Raw genomic sequence first — 21256 nt, 5'->3', positions numbered from 1 at the left:
CCATCCAAGAACCCCGGGATAAAACGGTGCTTAATTTCACCTGATTTGTGACCTGAACGCTCGGTTCGCGGACAGACAGTACATGTTTAACATATACGTGAATTCTGTGGTTGCCTTTTATCTTCAAATTCATATCTTTTAAATATATACAAGAGAGTCGAATGTTTAAATATATGCAAGAGTGTCGAATGTTTTAAATATATACAAGAGAGTCGAATGTTTTAAATAAATAGAACTGAGTCGAATGGAAAAGACTGAATGCAGCTAAACCATATTCCATTTTCCGCAAAGTTAAAAATCAGTTGTAATAATTTAAGAATGCATTCTAAAGGAAATTAAATGTTTTTCTACCCCTCTGTCTCTCCAGGTTTCATATTTACCTTGGCTTAGCACACCGGAGTTACAGATTCCTTTCGATGCCCTTTCCGCCTCTAAATATTCCCTTTTATCTAATTCTGATGAAAAATATAGGCGAATGAAAAACTCAAAAGTTTTTTGAACAACAGTGGGGAAACCAGAATAAGTGTAATTTTTAAAACCCGACATATCATTTCCTCATGTTTACGCACTTTGGCAACGGGTTTCATCGCTTTTATTCTTATTGTTTACTCATACCATGCCGGAGTCTCCACTACATGACAAATGAGATTGACTGTAACATACAACACACACCATCAGCAGGAACAACCAGTCTCCACTACGTGACAAATGAGACTGACTTTAGCATACAGCACACACCATCAGCAGCCATTGCTGCATGGACGGACCATTGATATCTCAGTGACGACTTTAGATCTTTACACAAAACACCCTGACATTGGATGAAACAAATGAAATGAGATGACGTGTTTTTGACATTATATTGTGTATGAGATTTTACTGAGCTTTCTGTAAAATGCAGTAAATGCCTAAAAAATTCGCATTACTTTTCGTCATACACAGGAGTGGTGAGTTAGCCTAGTGGTTAAAGCATTTGGTCGTCACGCCGTAGATCCAGGTTCGATTCCCCACATGAGTACAATATGTGAAGCAGTTTTCCGGTGTTCCCAGTGTGATATTGGTGGAATATTGCTTACAGTACAGTAAAACCAACTCATTAACTCACATATTCTTCATAAATAATAGTGGAAACTATACCCCAGTCAATATGGCTTCCAGGACGTCAGTGTAAACATCCGATAGATACACACGTGACTCGCATTTAATGACGAGAGTTGTGTCCCCTTGTTGACCTTGCACGTGTTCATGGATGTAATGTCAGGCAATGCTTCAGAGAAAATGATGGATTGATGTCAAACAGGGCACAGGCGCACGCATTGTATATGGAACGATGTGAAAAACCTGTTCTATCTCCTTTGGTGAGGAAGGTGCCCCGGAATTGTCTGATTGCCATTGCTACAGCTGTCCTCGATGATACTTGTACAACGTTCTCGATTGTCCTGAAGATGGACTCCGAGTTTACACGTTTGAGGAATGCCTAGTACTGACTGTTGGTATTGTCAAATCTTGTCCACATCTAATTGTATCTTAATATTCTTGCAATGCTTCTCCTCTGCTGTTAACCTCAAGTCTGTCACATCTAGCAATAAAGGGCCCATGAGCGCGGCGGGCGAGCTACTTAAAGCGCCAGCGAGATTGAGGTGACGGGATCGAGCCCACCTGTGACCGGGTGCAAAGTCCCAGTGTACAACCTCTAGTGTACAGTACACAACCCTGTGCACTTAAAAGAACCCACGAATCCGTTGGTATATGACCAGACGGTGGCTCCACGAATACGTACAAACACCTAGTTGCGGGTACAGCAACGTGCAGTAAACTTTGACAAAGTACTGTGACTATGTGTCCCAGTCCACCCAGCTGTGAATCGGGTACCTCGTTAGGATGAGTGAGCCACAACAAAACTCGATGCACCTAGTGACAGCAAGAGTTGTATACTCCCCAGAGAGTTGAGATTGATAATATCATGTGACGTTGAGACTGACATCCAATGTGCGCTATATAAATATCCTGTAATAATAAAAAAACATGTCTTCCAGCTCCTCAAGTTGTTATATTCCAGTTTTGACGCAATCCATGCTTGTTGTAAACATAGCATAAACCTCACGTCGTGGCTCCTCCCCTGTATCCGAGCCTTTCCTGGACATAAATCTTTGGAGAAGTCTAGCCTCCTGAATACGTCACGAAATATTAAACACACATCCTTTCCAAGATCAGTGTAATCCGATAACTTGAAATTGCAAACATCCACAACAACAATCACTTGATAATGTGACCTTAACATGAGGGCGATAGAAGTCTTCCCTCTGCCTGCTGCACCCGACATTGTCACCGTGCTGCTCCAGAATGTCCTTCACCTTCTTGTAGCTGGAGGCCTCTACGAAGACTTCATGAAGTTTGGGTATTTGTCTGTCCAATGCATCTTTTGAATAGTATCATATTATTCAAAAAGTTACAATTGTTCTGATGTCGTGCAACTAATGCTCTGTTCTGATGTTGTGCAACTAATGCCCTGTTCTGATGTCGTGCAAATAATGCTCTGTTCTGATGTCGTGCAACTAATTCTCTGTTCTGATGTCGTGCAACTAATGCTCTGTTCTGTGGGCACCCGTGAACAGCCACCTCCTCGTGGTGGGTGCTGGGTAACGCCAAGAGCTGTTCAAATCCCCGTGTGGACCCGGGTCAACAAGGTCCATAGCACCCCATTGCTGGTCGCAAGGAGCGACCGAATTGGGCAACCTGTTTGCCGTGGGTTGCGTCCCGTGTCGGTGGAGGACGGTAGTCTGGTGGTTTAGGGCAATGGGAGCCTGCGACCGTGTTCCTTTCGCCTAACACACCACTTTGGCCCTTACTTAACCTAGACGGGTGGTAGAATCGGTCCGATTCTATCAATCGGCTGGTCACGCCATGCTCTGCGCATGGACGTTAAGTTTAGAACACTTTCGACCATTTCCACTTTGTATGTTCTAACCATGTCATATACTTACATTGCCTAGAGTCCTATACCAGAAGCCGGTGGCTCATGGACCAATCTTGTAGGACATATCTTTTTTAAGATATATTCCTGCTTGAGTATACCCTCCGGGTATCATTGGTGTCGTCTGTTGGAGGTCCACAGACATAAGGCATCGTCCATGTAGACACTCCGTGGTGGGTGAGGAGCTAGGAGGATGAATTCTATCCAATATAATTTGACGTAAGAGGCTATACTTCCTACAATGTCTTTTCCCCTCCTGGGCCTAAAGCGACTGGAGGTTCAACCATCTTATTAAAAAATGACATCATCCATAGTCCTGTCCATCTAAATACTCCGCTTCAAGCTGTAGCACTCCGTATAACTTTGCACATTGCATTTACATTGTGTTCACTGTACCTTCCACCATCTGCTTGTATACAACAGTCTGAACTTCAAGATCTCTATAACCAACTCCCCAAGCCCTGCATTATTACGGGTGATTTAAACGGACACAACCCCCCTTGGGGTGGTGCTCAGACGAATACTAAGGGGAAGCTCTTAGAAGATTTCATTACTAACAATAGCTTATGTATACTTAATGATGGCTCAAACACCTATTTACATCCCAGCACAGGAACTTACTCTGCTATTGATTTAGCAATTACAGATTCAGCATTATTAAACGAATTTGAATGGTCTGTTCACGAGGATCTCAGATGTTCCTCCTACTACAAGATGGAACTTTTCCAAGACCAACTGGTCTTTATTTCAACTGCTTGCTTCTAGTACATTTAAACCTGATCTATTTCTTGACATCGCCGACCCTGTACAATTATTTTCAGATGAACTGAAGAAGATAGCCAATGAATGTATTCCTAAGTCCTCCACAAATCAACACATTCGAAGGCACCCGTGGCGAGCCACCTCCTCGTGGTGGGTGCTGGGTAATGCCAAGAGCTCGCCGACACCCCCGTAGTGGACCCGGGGGGATATTTGGTCCACCAACCCGTTTGCCGTGGGTTGCGGCCCTGTGTCGGTGGAGGAGGGGATCCTGGTGGTTGAGGGCAATAGGAACCTAAAACCGTGTTCCTGTTGCTCAACACACCACTTTGGCCCTGACTTCACCTAGACGGGAGGTAGAATTGGCCCGATTCTATCAATCGGCTGGTCACGTCATGCCCTGTACATGGACGACGTTTATTTGGATTCATCACAGCATGGAAATGATGATTACAGATTATGACAACTTTATTAAATTGAACTTATATTTTGCCTAGAGTCTTGTGCCAGAAGGCGGTGGCTCATGGGCCAATCTGGTGATACAGACCTCTGAATTCTAAGTTTCTTAGGAAGATTGTCATGGGCCGGACCAGCCTGATATTTCTTCTTTTTGATTTCTTAGCTATTTATGTCTGTATTTCTGGAGTATAGCATCTTTGTAGCTCTGATCTTGCAGTTTGGTTTCCACTGCAGGATCGTCCTTGTTGACACTCGATGGCGGGTGGCGATCAGGGTTGCTGAACATCCTTATAGTGCCATGGCTAAACACATTCCCCCTGGTTCAAAAACGAATAAACGGAGACATCTTTCAACATCTTCTGATGATGAAGTCTCGTCAGCAGTAGTGGATTCTTGGCCAAGATTCTTGGTCATTGAAACAGCAGAAGGAGGTCCTTTGAAATTAAATCCCTTTGCTATATCTATGGGTATCAAAGGCATATGCGGAGAGGTAGCCAATGTTACACGCCTTCGTTCTGGCTCACTTCTTGTTGAATGTGCCCTGAGGCAGCAATCTGTAAACTTGCTAGGATTACAAAATTTCGTTGATACACGGGTTGTTGTCTCTGTGCAAAGGACATTGAACTCTTGCAGAGGTATTGTTCGTGACCGATCTCGTTGTCTGGCGTACATGACAGAAGAAGAAATTGTTGATGCATTAAAACACCAAGGAGTAACTGCTGTTAAACGGTTTACAAGGAAGCAGAATGCAGATATCATTAAAACTAATACTTACATGTTTACGTTTGGACTGTCGTCTTTACCAAAAGCCATTAAAGCTGGCTACTTTAACATCCCAGTTGAGGTATACATCCCAAATCCGCTGCGATGTTTTAAGTGCCAAAAATTTGTACACGGTGCCAAGTCATGCACTCGTAAAACAGTATGCTCCCGTTGCAGTGGGTCTCATGATAACACTGACTGCACAAGAGCCATCAGATGTGCTAATTGTAACGGTGAGCACATGGCATCGTCTAAAACATGTCCTAATTTTGAACTCGAATCAAGGATTCTTAAAGTCAAAATCACTAACAACCTATCCTACCAAGACGCCAAAAAGTTGATACCCGCAGAGTCTCAAATTACTCCACTCCGAACATATTCAGCCACTGTTTCTTCCCTCGTTTATCCTCCTGTAACCAAAGTTTCAACTTCATGCCAGACAGACATATCTTGGGTAAACGACAAACAAATTACAGTCAATGAATTCACTCAGTCCTCTCAAAATGAGCAAAGGTCGTCGACATCTGCCTCACAGACTGAAGAACCAGAGACACAATCTAATCCAGGAAGGGTTAGTCAGTTGTCAAATAAAGAAAAGAAACAGCTGCGAAGGGCAAAGGCGCTTCAGCATTTAGAGGTACCATCAACATCAACAAAATCAGTGACGGTTCATAATCCGTTTAGACCTCTTGATATGGAGGTCACTCCTTCGCAGCCAGAACGAGGGAGTAGACGTTCCTCGCGTTCAAGATCCCCGGTTGAACCGCCATGAACAACACTATTAATTTAATTCAAAAGCAATCTGCAGGCTATTGCTGTCCGTCTCACTTTACAGATCACCTTTACGCTTTGCTCTTTCTATATTTCTCCTTCTACAGCTCTTCGACAGTCCGATCTTCAGGATCTCTTTGACCAATTTCCTCGACCATGTATAATCATGGGTGATCTTAATGGACATAATCCTTTGTGGGGAAGTACCGACATCAACAATAAAGGAAAACTCCTGGAGGATTTCATTTCAAACAATAACTTATGCATCTTTAATGATGGATCTGTCACATATTTACATCCTGGTTCGGGAACTTATTCTGCACTCGATCTGTCCCTCTCAGACCCAACTGTTTATAACGAATTTGAATGGTCAGTTCACGATGACCTGTGTGGAAGTGACCATTTTCCAACAATACTTTCCGCTATAAATCAGAGTGATGACTCATCTGCCACGCGGTGGAATTTTAATAAGGCTAACTGGCCATTATTTCAGACAATGTGTGCTGACAACTTGAACTCTGCCGTTTTTGTTAATGTTCCAGATCCGATTCAGTTGTTCTCTGACAAACTGAAAAGTATTGCCGATGAAACTATTCCTAAGGCCTCTGCCAAACCACATGTTCGTAGACCATGGTTTACGGACAGTTGCAAACAAGCTAGGAAGTGTAGAAAGAAGGCAGAAAAATATTTTCGCCACCACCCTACAGTTCATAATTTAAATACTTTTAAAATAAACAATGCCAAGGCTCGACGTACTTTTAAACAAAGTAAAAGCCAGTCTTGGAAGACCTTTGTATCAAATATTAATTCACGTACACCAATGACAAAGGTGTGGAACATGGTACAGAGAATCAAGGGTAAAGGTAGAAATTCTAGTGTTCATCATCTAAAAGATGGACCCGAGGTTTTAACTGATAAAATTGACATTGCAAACAAGTTGGGTGAAACTTTAGCTAGGCATTCTTCTTCCTCAAACTATAATACAAAGTTTCAGAAATGTAAAGATCAACAAGAAAAACGTAATATTAACTGTCATTCTGATAATGGTGAAGATTATAATGAACTCTTTTCACTACATGAGCTGAATACTGCCCTAGCGCAAGCTCACGATACGGCAACAGGTGCTGATAATATCCACTATCAGCTCCTGAAACATTTACCTAATACATGTCTTGAAACTCTTCTGAACATTTTTGATCATATTTTGACAACAAGCCATTTTCCTCCGTCGTGGCGTCAAGCCATTGTTCTACCAATACCTAAGCCTGGTCGGGATCATACAGATCCATCAAACTACAGACCTATTTCACTAACTAGCTGCGTTTGCAAGACCATGGAACGCATGGTCAATAATAGATTAGTGTGGTTTTTAGAATCCAATAATCTTATTACTAATATCCAATGTGGTTTTCGCAAAAATAGAAGCACTACTTACCATTTGGTTCGACTAGAATCATTTGTTAAAACTTCCATTGTCCATAACCAGCATGCTGTATCAATCTTTTTCGACCTTGAAAAAGCTTATGATACAACATGGAAATATGGTATCTTAAGAGATTTACATGATTTTGGTTTGAGAGGCCGTTTGCCTCATTTTATATCACAATTTTAAGCAGACAGACAATTAAAAGTTCGTGTCGGATCATCCCTGTCTGACCATTATAATCAGGATCAGGGGGTTCCACAAGGCAGTATTTTGTCTGTTACTTTGTTTAGCATAAAATTTAATAGTCTCTCGAAAGTATTACATGATTCAATAGATGGGTCATTGTTTGTGGATGATTTTAATGTTTCATGTCGTGGTAAAAATATGCATACCGTTGAGAGACAATTACAGATGTGTTTAAATAAAATTCATAAATGGTCACTTGAGAATGGATTTAAGTTTTCACAGATAAAAACCATATGTATACATTTCTGTCGGAAATATAAGCCTCATAAAGATCCTGAACTGTTTTTAGATGGCTCTCCAATTACCGTTGTAAAGGAAGCCAAGTTTCTTGGACTGATTTTCGACAAACATTTGACCTTTTTACCACATATTAAGTATTTGAAGACCAAATGCCTGAAAGCATTAGATCTCCTAAAAGTGGTGTCCAATTTAAAGTGGGGAGGGGATCAAACTACCCTCCTTCATTTGTACAGATCACTCATCCGATCAAAGCTTGATTATGGTTCCATCGTGTATGGCGGGGCCTGTCGAAGCAACTTGAAACTGCTTGATTCTATCCATCACCAAGGTTTAAGACTTTGTCTTGGATCTCTCCGCACTTCTCCTATTGACAGCATTTATGTTGAAGCGGATGAGCCTTCTTTAACCCCAAAACGTATTAAACTATCTTTACAGTACACTTCTAAACTATATTCGAATCAGACGAACCCTGCATATAACTGTGTATTCCATCCCCTCAATGAGGATCTGTACAACAAAAAATCTTCTCTTGTTCCACCTCTAGGGATAAGGATTAAACCTTTCCTTTCTGCTGCTGGCATTGACCTAGAAAATATTTCTCCTTCTCGTCTGCATTGTCTTCTCCTCCTTGGCAAGTGGTTAGGCCACAAGTCGACCTAACCTTGACTATATTTAAGAAATCAGAAACGAATGAATTACAATATATACAAGAATATAATCAATTACAAAGTAAATATAATACATATAAATCCATATTTACAGATGGGTCCAAGTATGGTGCGGCAGTGGCTTGTGCCACTGTCGTTGGATCCAAAACAGTATCTTCTCGACTGCCAGATCATACCTCAATTTTCACAACTGAAGCAAACGCTATATTAACAGCCTTAAAATATATCAATAAACATTCCAAATATAAGCAGTATATAATCTCTTCAGACCCTCTTTCATGCCTTCAAGCTATTAAGGGTCTTTCTACCAAACATCCACTTTTAGAAGAGATTATTGAATTGTACAATGATCTTGCTACTGGCCAATACGATGTCGTCTTTTGCTGGTTACCCAGCCACGTTGGCATTTCTGGGAACACACTTGCCGATCTTGCTGCCAAAGCAGCACTCACCAAATCTATGACACCACTTCTTATTCCATACTCTGATTATAAAGATGTCATCCGATCTTACATCCGGGATCTTATGCAGAAGAAGTGGGACACCCAGGTAGGTATCAATAAATTACATGAAATTAAACCCCACATTGGTTACACCTACTTGTGTTGTCAGTCTAGATTTGATGAGGTTATCATAAGGCGATGTCGTATTGGCCACACTAGATATACTCATGAATATCTATTGAAAGATGAGGATCCTCCGTTCTGTATCCCTTGTGATGAAAGAATCACAGTCAAGCATGTCTTGCTTGACTGTGTTGAATATTCCATCACAAGGGATCAGTATTTTAAAACACGAACCTTGAAGGATCTTTTTAGTAATGTTTATCATCATTTAATTATCGCATATTTAAAAGAATTAGATTTGTTATCCGATTTGTGAATAGATAAATATTTTATAAGTGGTCATTTGGATTATTAACTGGGATTGTTAGTGGCTGTACCTTCAAGGGGGTTTGAAGTAGAGTAAAATTATTGTCCTCCTGAGAAGGTGCGTAAGTCCCAAGGCATTCAAAGGTAATTTAAATTGACCGTCTATTTTAATTGTAGTATCCCTGCCATTTTAATTTTGGCTAAAATTCACTTCATCGCCTGCAGCTGAAGGGATGATATAAATCCAACTAGGGTCCATGCAGGTAGCAAAAGTACTGTAAGTCCCCATGGTCCCTAGTATAGTGACCTACCTTCAGTTGTTGGCGACCTATAGCCTGTTTTTATTCTCTGTATCGTCCTCTCTAGTTTAAATGTTTTAGATTTCATGACTAGTTTTAACATCAATATATCTGTGATAATCTAGTTAGTTTTACTGTCCTTTGTCGACGGATATTTTAGATTGATTCCCTTGTTTTCATCGCTATATGGCTGTAATATTGCCGATGCGATGTAAAAATTTAACTCACTCACTCAACACATTCGAAAACCATGGTTTAATGATACCTACAAACAAGCCAAAAAGGCACGGAGAAAAGCTGAGCATTATTTCCGTCGCCATCCAATGGTCCATAACTTGAACAAATTGAAAATTTTAAATGCAAAAGCACGGCGTACCTTTAGGCAAAATAAACGCCAATCTTGGCGAACCTATGACTCTAAAATCAATGCACGTACACCAATTTCTAAAGTATGGAATATGATCCAGAAGATCAAGGGTGAGGGTTCTAGATCTAGCATTCACCATCTTAAAGACGGAAACCAGTTGCTGACAAATAAATCCGATATTGCTAATAACCTTGTTGAAGCACTGGCGAAACATTCTTCTTCATCAAACTATGTACCTCAATTTCAAAAGTATCAAAATCAGCAGGAAAAAAAACCCCTATTAATTTTACTTCCGATAATGGTGAAGATAAAAATGAAGTATTTTCGATTAATGAACTCCATACTGCTCTTGACCAGGCTCACGATACTGCTTCAGGAGCTGATAACATACATTATCAACTCCTGAAGCATTTACCAGAATCATCTTTAGAGACGCCTCTTCATATTTTCGATGGTATTTGGACGTCTGGAAATTTTGCTTCATCATGGCGTGATGCTATAATTGTGCCCATTCCTAAACCTGGACGTGATCACACTGATCCTTCCAATTATAGGCCGATTTCATTAACTAGCTGCGCTTGCAAGACCATGGAACGCATGATAAATAATCGACTTGTTTGGTACTTGGAAACAAATAACTTAATAACAAATATTCAATGTGGTTTCCGTAAAAACAGAAGTACTATTGATCATTTAGTGCGTTTAGAATCGTTTGTGAAGAATGCCATCATTAATAAGCAACGTGCAGTGTCAATATTTTTCGATTTAGAAAAAGCATACGACACAACCTGGAAACATGGGATTTTAAGAGTTAGTGAGTTAGTGAGTTAATATTTAACGTCACATCGGCAATATTTCAGCCATATCGTGACGAGAACATGTAACACTGAAATGGATGATATATATTTCATAAATAAACCTGTCAGCAAAGGACAGTAAAACAACTAGAATATCACAGTTACAATTTAAAACTAGTCTGGAACGTTAAAACTAAGATCACTATTAGGACAACACAATATAAAACACGGGCTATATATCACCAACGACAGAAGGTAGATCACCATGCTAGGGACCATGGGGACTTACAGTACATTTGCTTCCTGCATGGACCCTAGCTGGATTTACATCATCCCTTCAGCCGTTAGCAATTCAGAAAATCTAGCCATAAATTAAAAGGACACGTATTCTACGATTAGAAACAGTGGAATATTTTGATGTACTTTAAATGTTTTTGGACTTACGTACCCTCTCAGGAGGACAATAATTTTACAGTGCTTTAACCCCCCTCGATGATACAGCCACTAACACTCTAAGTTACTAATTCAAACTTCCAAGAATAAAATATTTATCTATTTACAATTCATTTAGCAAATCTAAATCTTTTAAAAATGCAATAATTAAATGAGAGCTAACATTATTAAAAAGATCTTTCAAGGTTCGTGAGTTAAAAAAATTATCCCTTGTGATGGAATATTCAATACAGTCAAGCAGGACATGCTTGACTGTGATTCTTTCATCACAAGGGATACAAAACGGAAGCTCTTCACCTTTTAATAGATATTCGTGAGTATACCTCGTATGGCCAATGCGACATCGTCGCATAATGACCTCCTCAAATCTGGACTGACAACCCAAGTAACTATAACCGATGTAAGGTTTTATTGCATGTAATTTATTTATACCTACCTGGGTATCCCACTTCTTCTGCATCAGATCACGGATATAAGATCTTATTGTGGCTTTATAATCTGAGTATGGAATAAGAAGTGATGTCACAGATTTGTTGAGTGCTGCCTTGGCAGCAAGATCGGCCATGACATTCCCAGAAATGCCTACATGGCTGGGTAACCAACAGAAGACGATGTCGTATTGGCCAGTAGCAAGATTATTATACAATTCAATAATTTCAATTAAAAGTGGATGTTTACAAGAAATATTTTTAATAGCCTGAAGGCAAGAAAGAGAGTCGGAATATATTATATACTGTTTACGTTTCGGGTGTCTTTGAATATATCTAAGAGCTGTTAATATGGCGTTAGCTTCAGTTGTAAAAATAGAGCTGCAATCTGGTAATCTAGAAGATATTGTTCTGGATCCAATGACAGTGGCACAAGCAACTGCACCACCGTCCTTGGACCCATCTGTAAATAAGGATTTGTAATTGTTATATCTATGTTTCAATTGATTATATTCTTGTTCATATTGTAATTCATTCGTTTCTGATTTTTTAAATGATGTTAAAGTTAGGTCAACCTGTGGCCTGACCAACTGCCAAGGGGGAGAGGAAAGAAGACGGAAAGGACCTACGTTGTCCAGCTCAATACCAGCAGCAGCAATAAACGGCTTTGTTCTGAGCCCAAGAGGTGGAACAAGTGAAGTCTTTTTGCTATACAAATCCTCATAAAGAGGATTGAAGACACAGTTATAGGCAGGGTTGGATTTGTTAGAGCATAGTTTAGATATAGTGATATATTGTAAAGACATTTTTATACGGCGTTGTGTAAGAGAAGGTTCATCAGTCTCAACATAGAGACTGTCAACAGGTGAGGTTCTGAAGGACCCAAGACAAAGTCTGAGACCTTGGTGGTGGATAGAATCAAGAAGTTTCAGGTTGCTTTTACATGCTCCACCATAAACGATGGAGCCATAATCAAGTTTAGATCGTACTAATGATCTGTATAAGTGAAGGAGGGTAGCTTGATCCCCTCCCCACTTTGAATTTGAAACAACTTTTAGCAAATCTAGTGCCTTCAGGCATTTAGCTTTAAGGGATTTAATGTGTGGTAAGAATGTTAAATGAGAGTCGAAAATTAAACCCAGGAACTTGGCCTCCTTTACAACTTTGATAGGGGTGCCATTTAAAGATAATTCTGGGTCCTTATGAGGCTTATATTGTCTACAAAAATGTATACAATTCGTCTTGGATTTAGAAAATTTAAAGCCGTTTTCAAAACACCATTTATTTATTTTGTTTAAACATAGCTGCAGTTGCCGTTCAATTGTATGCATATTTTTACCACGACAGGAAATATTAAAATCATCCACAAATAATGATCCATCAATGGAATCATTTAAAACCTTGGATAAACTATTGATCTTGATGCTAAAAAGTGTGACAGACAAAATACTGCCTTGCGGGACACCTTGATCCTGATTGTAATGATCAGACAGGGTTGAACCCACTCGGACTTGAAATTGTCTGTCTTTTAAAAATTCTGATATAAAAAGAGGCAAACGGCCCCTCAGACCAAAATCATGCAAATCTTTCAAAATGCCATGCTTCCAGGTTGTATCATAAGCTTTCTCAAGATCAGAGAAAATTGATACAGCATGTTGTTTATTTACTATAGCATTTTTAACGAAGGATTCTAAACGTACCAAATGATCAATGGTACTACGATTTTTCCTGAAACCACACTGAATATTGGTTATTAGGTTATTGGTTTCAAGATACCAAGTTAATCTATTATTCACCATACGTTCCATGGTTTTACAGACACAGCTAGTAAGAGATATTGGTCTGTAGTTAGACGGATCTGTATGATCCCTGCCAGGCTTTGGTATTGGGATTACAATAGCATTACGCCATGATGGAGGAAATTCCCCCGACGTCCATATTTTATCAAATATTTCTAAAAGTGTCATCAAGCATGGTTCAGGTAAGTGTTTCAGAAGCTGGTAATGGATATTATCATCACCGGTAGCAGTGTCATGAGCTTGCTCAAGAGCAGTTTGTAGCTCATGTAATGAAAACACTTCATTGTAATCTTCACCGTTATTTGATTCAAAATTAAGTTTTGTCTTTTCCTGTTGTTTCCGATATCTCTGAAACTCAGGAACATAATTTGTTGATGAAGAATTTTTGGCAAGAGTTTCGCCGATTTTATTTGCAATTTTAGACTTATTAGTAATTAAATTATCACCATCTTTGAGATGGTGTACGGCAGATTTGGAACCTTTGCCTTTAATTCTTTGAACCATGTTCCAGACCTGGGACATCGGCGTGCGTGAATTAAGTTTGGAGACATAATTTCTCCAAGATTGTCGTTTGTTTTGTTTAAACGTACGACGCGCCTTTGCATTCAGTATTTTGAATTTATTCAAGTTATGGACAGTTGGATGACGGCGAAAATAATGTTCTGCCTTTTTCCTCGCTTTTCTGGCCTGTCTACAATTTGCATTGAACCATGGTTTTCGTACATGTGGAGTCGTAGAGGACTTTGGTATACACTCATCAGCTATTCTATTTAAAATGTCAGAAAAAGTTTCAATGGGATCACTGATATTAGTGAAACACTCAGGTCGCAGTTTTGATTCACACATAGTTTGATATAAAGACCAGTTAGCCTTCGAAAAGTTCCATCTTGTAAACGATGGAGAATCGGATGGAGTAATTTGTGAGAGGATAGTTGGGAAGTGGTCACTTCCACAAAGGTCATTATGAACAGACCAGTCAAATTCATTGAGAAGGTTAGAATCTGCAAGAGATAAATCTAGAGAAGAATAAGTGCCAGTTGCAGGGTGCAGATAGGTGCTTGAATCATCATTAAATATGCACATATCATTATTTGAAACGAAATCTTCAAGTAGTTTGCCCTTAGCATTAGTGTTAGTACTGCCCCATAATGGGTTGTGACCGTTTAGGTCCCCCATAATAATACATGGCTTCGGGAGTTGATCATATAGTGATTGAAGATCAGTCTGTTGTAGTGTTGAAGAAGGCGGAATATACAGAGAGCATAGTGTAAATGCTACTCCCAGAGTCAGTCGCACAGCAACAGCTTGTAGATTAGTTTTAAGTGTAACAGGGCTGTGAATAACATCCCGTCGTATGAGGATAGTGGAACCTCCAGTGGCCCTATCACCTGGAGGGGAAAAATAATGATACGCTTCAAACTGACGTAAACTAAAGTTATCTGTCTGTTTCAGATATGTCTCTTGCAGACAGAACGCTGATGGTGCTAAATCCTGGATTAACAACTGTATTTCATTAAAATTTGTTCGTAGTCCTCTACAGTTCCATTGCACGATATGCTGAGATGGACCTATCTTTTAGGTGGATTAATAGGGGATCTACCCCGTACCTTTTTCGAGGGCGACAAGCTATGTGCCCTAGAATGGACGTTTTCAGACACGTCCATGTCCTCAAGCGATCCGTATCTGTTAAATAATCTGATCTTATCATCTGACCCCTTAGGGGCCCTGCCACTTTGCTTTGTGAAAGAATCTGGTTTCGGTTTGGTTTTGCTTTTGACAACTGGTTGAACGTTCCTGTTAGACTGAGTCATTTGAGATGCCTGAGAAGATGTATCACAAGCAGAAGAAGGTTCTGATTGGGTTTGGGGCTTGTCAGGAAGTGGTTCCACAGTTTGTGTAGATATTACAGGCGATAACATCATAGGAGATTCGGTTTTAAGCCAAGTCAAGTTCGTTTGACAGCTTGCAGATGACGTGGTTACTGTAGGGGTTTTATCAGACGGTGTTTTTGCAATGGAAGCATACGCTTCCTTAATCTCAGAACCTAAGACAATCTTTTTTGCATCAGAGAAACTAATGTTTTGAGTAAATTTGATCTTGTTGATCTCCATATGCTGTTTCCAAACTGGACAATCTTTGGAAAAAGATGAGTGAGCACCCGAGCAGTTGGTACATTTCTTAAAAGTACTCTCGCAATCTTCTGTTGTATGTGTCTTCTCACCACAGTGAGCACATACAACGGACAATGTACAAGTACTAACACCATGAACAAATTTCTGGCATTTGAAACACCTCAAAGGATTTGGTATGTAGTTGTCAACGGTCATGTTACAATATCCTGCCTTTATTGATCTGGGAGCATTGGGAGAAGAAAATGTGAACAGGTAAGTGTTCGTCAGAACGGTTTCGTGGTTTTTGCGTGTTGCAAAACGCTTGACGTAAATGACTCCTTGGTCTTTCATTTCCGAAACAATATCAAGTTCGGACATGTCAGCAAACAATCGATCTCTGTCTCTAACAACTCCTTTGCTGGTGTTAAGTGTTCTGTGAGGAGAGACTGATACCGGAATGCCGACGAACGTTTCAGTTGACATCAAATTAGTTGCTTGTTGCCTTTTGCTGCACTCAATGAGCAATGACCCTGAACGTAAAAGTCTAATGTTTTTCACATCACCAGCTATGCCTTGTATGCCTTTTTGCACTGCAAAAGGATTTAACTTCAATCGTGTGTTATCTTTAGTCTCCATTACTAAAAAACGTGGCCAGTAGTCAATTGATTTTGGCTGTCTGTGGTCATCGTGATCAGGATCAGTGTCGAGAGGACGCTCTGTTTTCCTCAGGGGAGTTTCGTAATCCATGTTTAGTGTTTTAAGATTCATCATCCGAGCCCCTCACCCACCACGGAGTATCATGAAGACGATGCTAAACACAAGTGGGTCTCCAACTTGCAGCACCAAGGACACCCGGATGATACACTCCAGCAGAAAAACCAAAAGATAAATTCTTCCACCAGACCGGCCCATGAGCCACCGCCTTCCGGGCATAAGACTCTAGGCAAAGTTCATGTATACAAAATTCAAGTTAAATAACATTCTATAATCCAAAGGCGCCAAGACCGAAATACAGACGATTTCAAATCCCATTTTGTGCAATTACATAAAGTCCATGCACAGGGCTTGGCATGACCAGCCGACCGGTCGAACCGGGCCCACTCGACCACCCGTCCAGGCGAAGTCAGGGCCAAAGTGGTGCACTGAGCAACAGGAACACGGTCGCAAGCTCCCACCGCCCTCAACCACCAGGATCCCCCCCTCCGCCGACACAGGGCCGCAACCCACGGCAAACGGGCTGGTGGACCAAACACCCCCCCGGGTCCACCACGGGGGCGTCGGCGAGCTCCTAGCACCACCCAGCACCCACCACGAGGAGGCGGCTCGCCACGGGTGCCGGGATTTTAAGAGACTTACATGACTTTGGATTGCGAGGCCGCTTGCCCCAATTTATATCCAACTTTCTAAATGACAGGCAATTTCAAGTCCGCGTGGGTTCTACCCTGTCTGATCATTACAGTCAGGATCAGGGTGTTCCACAAGGCAGCATTTTGTCTGTCACTTTATTTAGTATTAAAATAAATAGTCTTTCAAAAGTGTTAACAGATTCAATCAACGGTTCCCTTTTCGTGGATGACTTTAATATTTCTTGTCGTGGCACAAACATGCGAACCATTGAGAGACAGTTGCAAATCTGTCTCAACAAAATTCATAAGTGGTGCCTTGAGAACGGGTTTAAATTACTTTTGCTACCTGCATGGACCCTGGCTGGATTTACACCATCCCCTCAGTCGCTAGCAATGTAGGCACATCTAGCCATGTATTAAAAAGGACACATATACTACGATTAAAAAAGCGAAGAGTTTGAATTTACTTTGAATGTTTGTGGACTTACGTACCCTCTCAGGAGGACAATAATTTTACAGTAGTTTAACCTCCCTCGAGGATACAGCCATTAATAATCTTAGTGAGTGAGTTAGTATTTAACGTCACATCGGCAGTATTGCAGCCATATCATGACGAGAACGATTAATTATAAAAATACAAATGAATTACTAGCATGGACATTGTAAAACCCTGTCAACGAAGGACAGTAAAACTGACTAGAATATCACAGAATAGAATATAAAACTAGTGAATAGACCTAAAACAATGTATCTATAGAGGACAGTACAATATAAAAATGAGCTATATGTTGCCAACAACTGAAGGTAGATCACCATACTAAGGACCATGGGGACTTACAGTACATACTTCCTGCATGGACCCTAGCTGGATTTACATCATCCCTTCAGCTGTTAGCAATTCAGACAAATCTAGCCATAAACTAAAAACACACTTATTCTACGATTAAAAAGCTGGAAAACTGAAATTTACGTCAAATGATTTGGACTTACGTACCCTCTCAGGAGGACAATTATTTTACGGTACTTCAACCCCCTTTGAGGGTACAGCCACTAACGATTTGAGTTACTAATTTAATCTTCAAATTTTAAAATATTTATCTATTTACAGTTCGGTTAACAAATTTAATTCCTTTAAAAATGCAATAATTAAATGAAGACTAACACTGTTAAAAAGATCCTTCATAGTATGTGAATTAAAATACTGATCCCTTGTGATGGAATACTCAACACAGTCAAGCAAGATATGCTTGACTGTGATTTTTTCATCACAATGGATGCAGAACGGAGGATCCTCACCTTTCAAAAGGTATTCATGAGTATATCTGGTGTGGCCAATACGACATCGCAGCATGATGACCTCTTCAAATCTAGACTGACAACCCAAGCAGGTGTAACCAATATAGGGTTTTATTGCATGTAATTTATTTATGCCCACTTGGGTGTCCCACTTCTTCTGCATCAGATCACGGATGTAAGTTCTAATGCTGGCTTTATAATCAGAGTATGGAATAAGAAGTGGTGTCACAGATTTGTTGAGTGCTGTCTTGGCAGCAAGATCGGCCATTGCATTACCGGAAATACCTACGTGGCTGGGTAACCAACAGAAGACGATGTCGTATTGGCCAGTAGCAAGATTATTATACAATTCAATAATTTCTATTTTAAAAGTGGATATTTACAAGGGATATTTTTAATAGCCTGAAGGCAAGAAAGAGAATCGGAATAGATTATATAGTGTTTACGTTTAGGGTGTCTTTTAATATATTTAAAAGCTGTTAGTATGGGGTTAGCTTCAGCTGTAAAAATAGAACTGTTGTCTGGTAATCTAGAAGATATTGTTCTGGATCCAATGACAGTGGCACAAGCTACTGCGCCACCGTCCTTGGACCCATCTGTAAATAAGGATTTATAACTGCCATATTTATGTTTCAATTGATTATATTCTTGTTTATACTGTAATTCATTAGTTTCTGATTTTTTAAATGTGGTCAATGTTAGATCCACTTGGGGCCTAACCAACTGCCAAGGAGGAGAAGAAAGAAGACGGGAAGGAGCTATATTTTCCAGCTCAATGCCGGCAGCAGCAAGAAATGGTTTAATTCTTAAACCAAGAGGCGGTACAAGCGAAGATTTTTTATTGTATAAGTCCTCACACAGAGGACTGAAAACACAGTTATATACAGGGTTTGACTCACTGGAATATAATTTTGTTACATACTGTAAAGCTAATTTGATACGTCGCTGCTCAAGAGATGGCTCATCGGCCTCAACGTACATGCTGTCAACAGGTGAAGTTCGAAAGGAGCCAAGACAAAGTCTTAGACCTTGATGGTGAACAGAATCTAAAAGTTTCAGGTTGCTTTTACAGGCTCCACCATATACAATGGAGCCACAATCAAGTTTTGACCGGATCAGTGATCGATAAAGTTGCAGGAGGGTAGTTTGGTCCCATCCCCATTTAGAATTTGAAACGACTTTTAACAGGTCAAGTGCTTTCAGGCATTTAGTTTTAAGTGATTTAATATGCGGTAAAAACGTTAAGTGTGAGTCAAAAATGAGACCCAAGAACTTAGCTTTCTTCACAACTTTAATTGGTGTGCCATTTAGAGATAGTTCAGGGTCTTTATGGGGTTTATATTTAGGACAAAAATGTATACAGTTAGTTTTCGATTTAGAAAATTTAAAGCCGTTTTCAAGACACCATTTATTAATCTTGTTTAAACACAACTGTAGCTGTTGTTAAATGGTATGCATATTTTACCACGACAAGAAATATTAAAATCATCCACAAAAAACGATCCATCAATTGAATCGTTTAAAACTTTTGATAAACTGTTTATCTTTATACTAAAAAGTGTGACTGACAAAATACTGCCTTGTGGAACACCCTGATCCTGATTGTAATGATCAGACAGGGTAGAACCCATACGGACCTGGAATTGTCTGTCATTTAAAAAGTTTGCAATAAATTGAGGTAAACGACCTCGCAAACCAAAGTCATGTAAATCCCTCAAAATACCATGTTTCCAGGTTGTGTCATATGCTTTTTCAAGATAAAAAAAGATAGACACAGCATGTTGTTTATTAATGAGTGCGTTTTTAACAAATGACTCCAGTCGCACTAAGTGATCGACAGTACTTCTGTTTTTACGGAAACCACACTGTATATCTGTGATCAGATTATTTGTTTCCAAGTACCAAACAAATCGATTATTTATCATGCGTTCCATGGTCTTGCAAACACAGCTAGTTAGTGAAATAGGTCGATAATTGGACGGATCCGTATGATCACGTCCAGGTTTAGTTATTGGTACTACTATGGCGTCACGCCATGACGGAGGAAAGTTACCCGATGTCCAAATATCATCAAAAATTGATAAGAGCGTCTCTAAACAGGATTCCGGTAAGTGCTTGAGGAGCTGATAATGGATGTTATCAGCTCCTGTAGCAGTGTCATGAGCTTGATCAAGACCAGTATGGAGTTCATGAATAGAAAACGTTTCATTATAATCTTCCCCATTATCAGAATTGAAATTAATAGTTTTCTTTTCTTGTTGTTTTAGATATTGCTGAAATTTAGGTGTATAATTCGAAGAGGAAGAGTGTTTAGCGAGGGTTTCACCCAGTTTATTAGGAATATCTGATTTATCAGTAAGCAATTGATCTCCATGTTTAAGATGATGGACAGTAGATACAGCACCTTTACCTTTGATTTTCTGGATCATGTTCCACACCTTGGACATAGGTGTACGAGAATTTATTATAGATACATAATTGTGCCAAGATTGGCGTTTGTTCTGTTTAAAAGTACGCCGTGCTTTAGTATTTAAAATTTTAAATTTATTTAAATTATGCACCATAGGATGGCGACGGAAAAAATGCTCTGCTTTTTTCCTTGCCTTCCTAGCTTGTTTGCAGTCATTGTTGAACCATGGTTTTCGAATATGTGGAACTACAGGGGAATTTGGTATACACTCATCAGCTATGGAGTTCAATTCATCAGAAAAGCATTTAATAGCATCAGGAACGTCAATAAAACGTTCAGGTTTAAGCTTTTTAGCACACAGTGTTTCATATAAAGCCCAGTTAGCCTTTTTAAAATTCCACCTTGATGATGGAGGGACATCAGATGGAATTACAGATTTTAATATAGTAGGAAAATGGTCACTTCCACAGAGATCATCGTGGACTGACCATTCAAATTCATTTAGTAGTTCTGAATTTGTGAGTGACAAGTCAAGAGCAGAATAGGTCCCTGTACCAGGGTGTAAATATGTGTTGGAACCATCATTATAAATACATAAATCCTTGTCAGAACAAAAGTCCTCCAACAATTTACCTTTACCGTTTGTAGTTACACTACCCCAAAGTGGGTTGTGCCCATTTAAATCTCCCATTATAATAGAGGGCTTTGGGAGCTGATCATATAGAGCTTGAAGATCAGTTTTGGCAAACGCCGAAGACGGTGAAATATAAAGA

The sequence above is a fragment of the Haliotis asinina genome, chromosome 13 (assembly GCF_037392515.1).
Source record: "Haliotis asinina isolate JCU_RB_2024 chromosome 13, JCU_Hal_asi_v2, whole genome shotgun sequence".
Taxonomy (NCBI): domain Eukaryota; kingdom Metazoa; phylum Mollusca; class Gastropoda; order Lepetellida; family Haliotidae; genus Haliotis; species Haliotis asinina.
The sequence above is the reverse complement of the archived record's forward strand: the minus strand, read 5'-3'. Positions refer to the sequence as shown.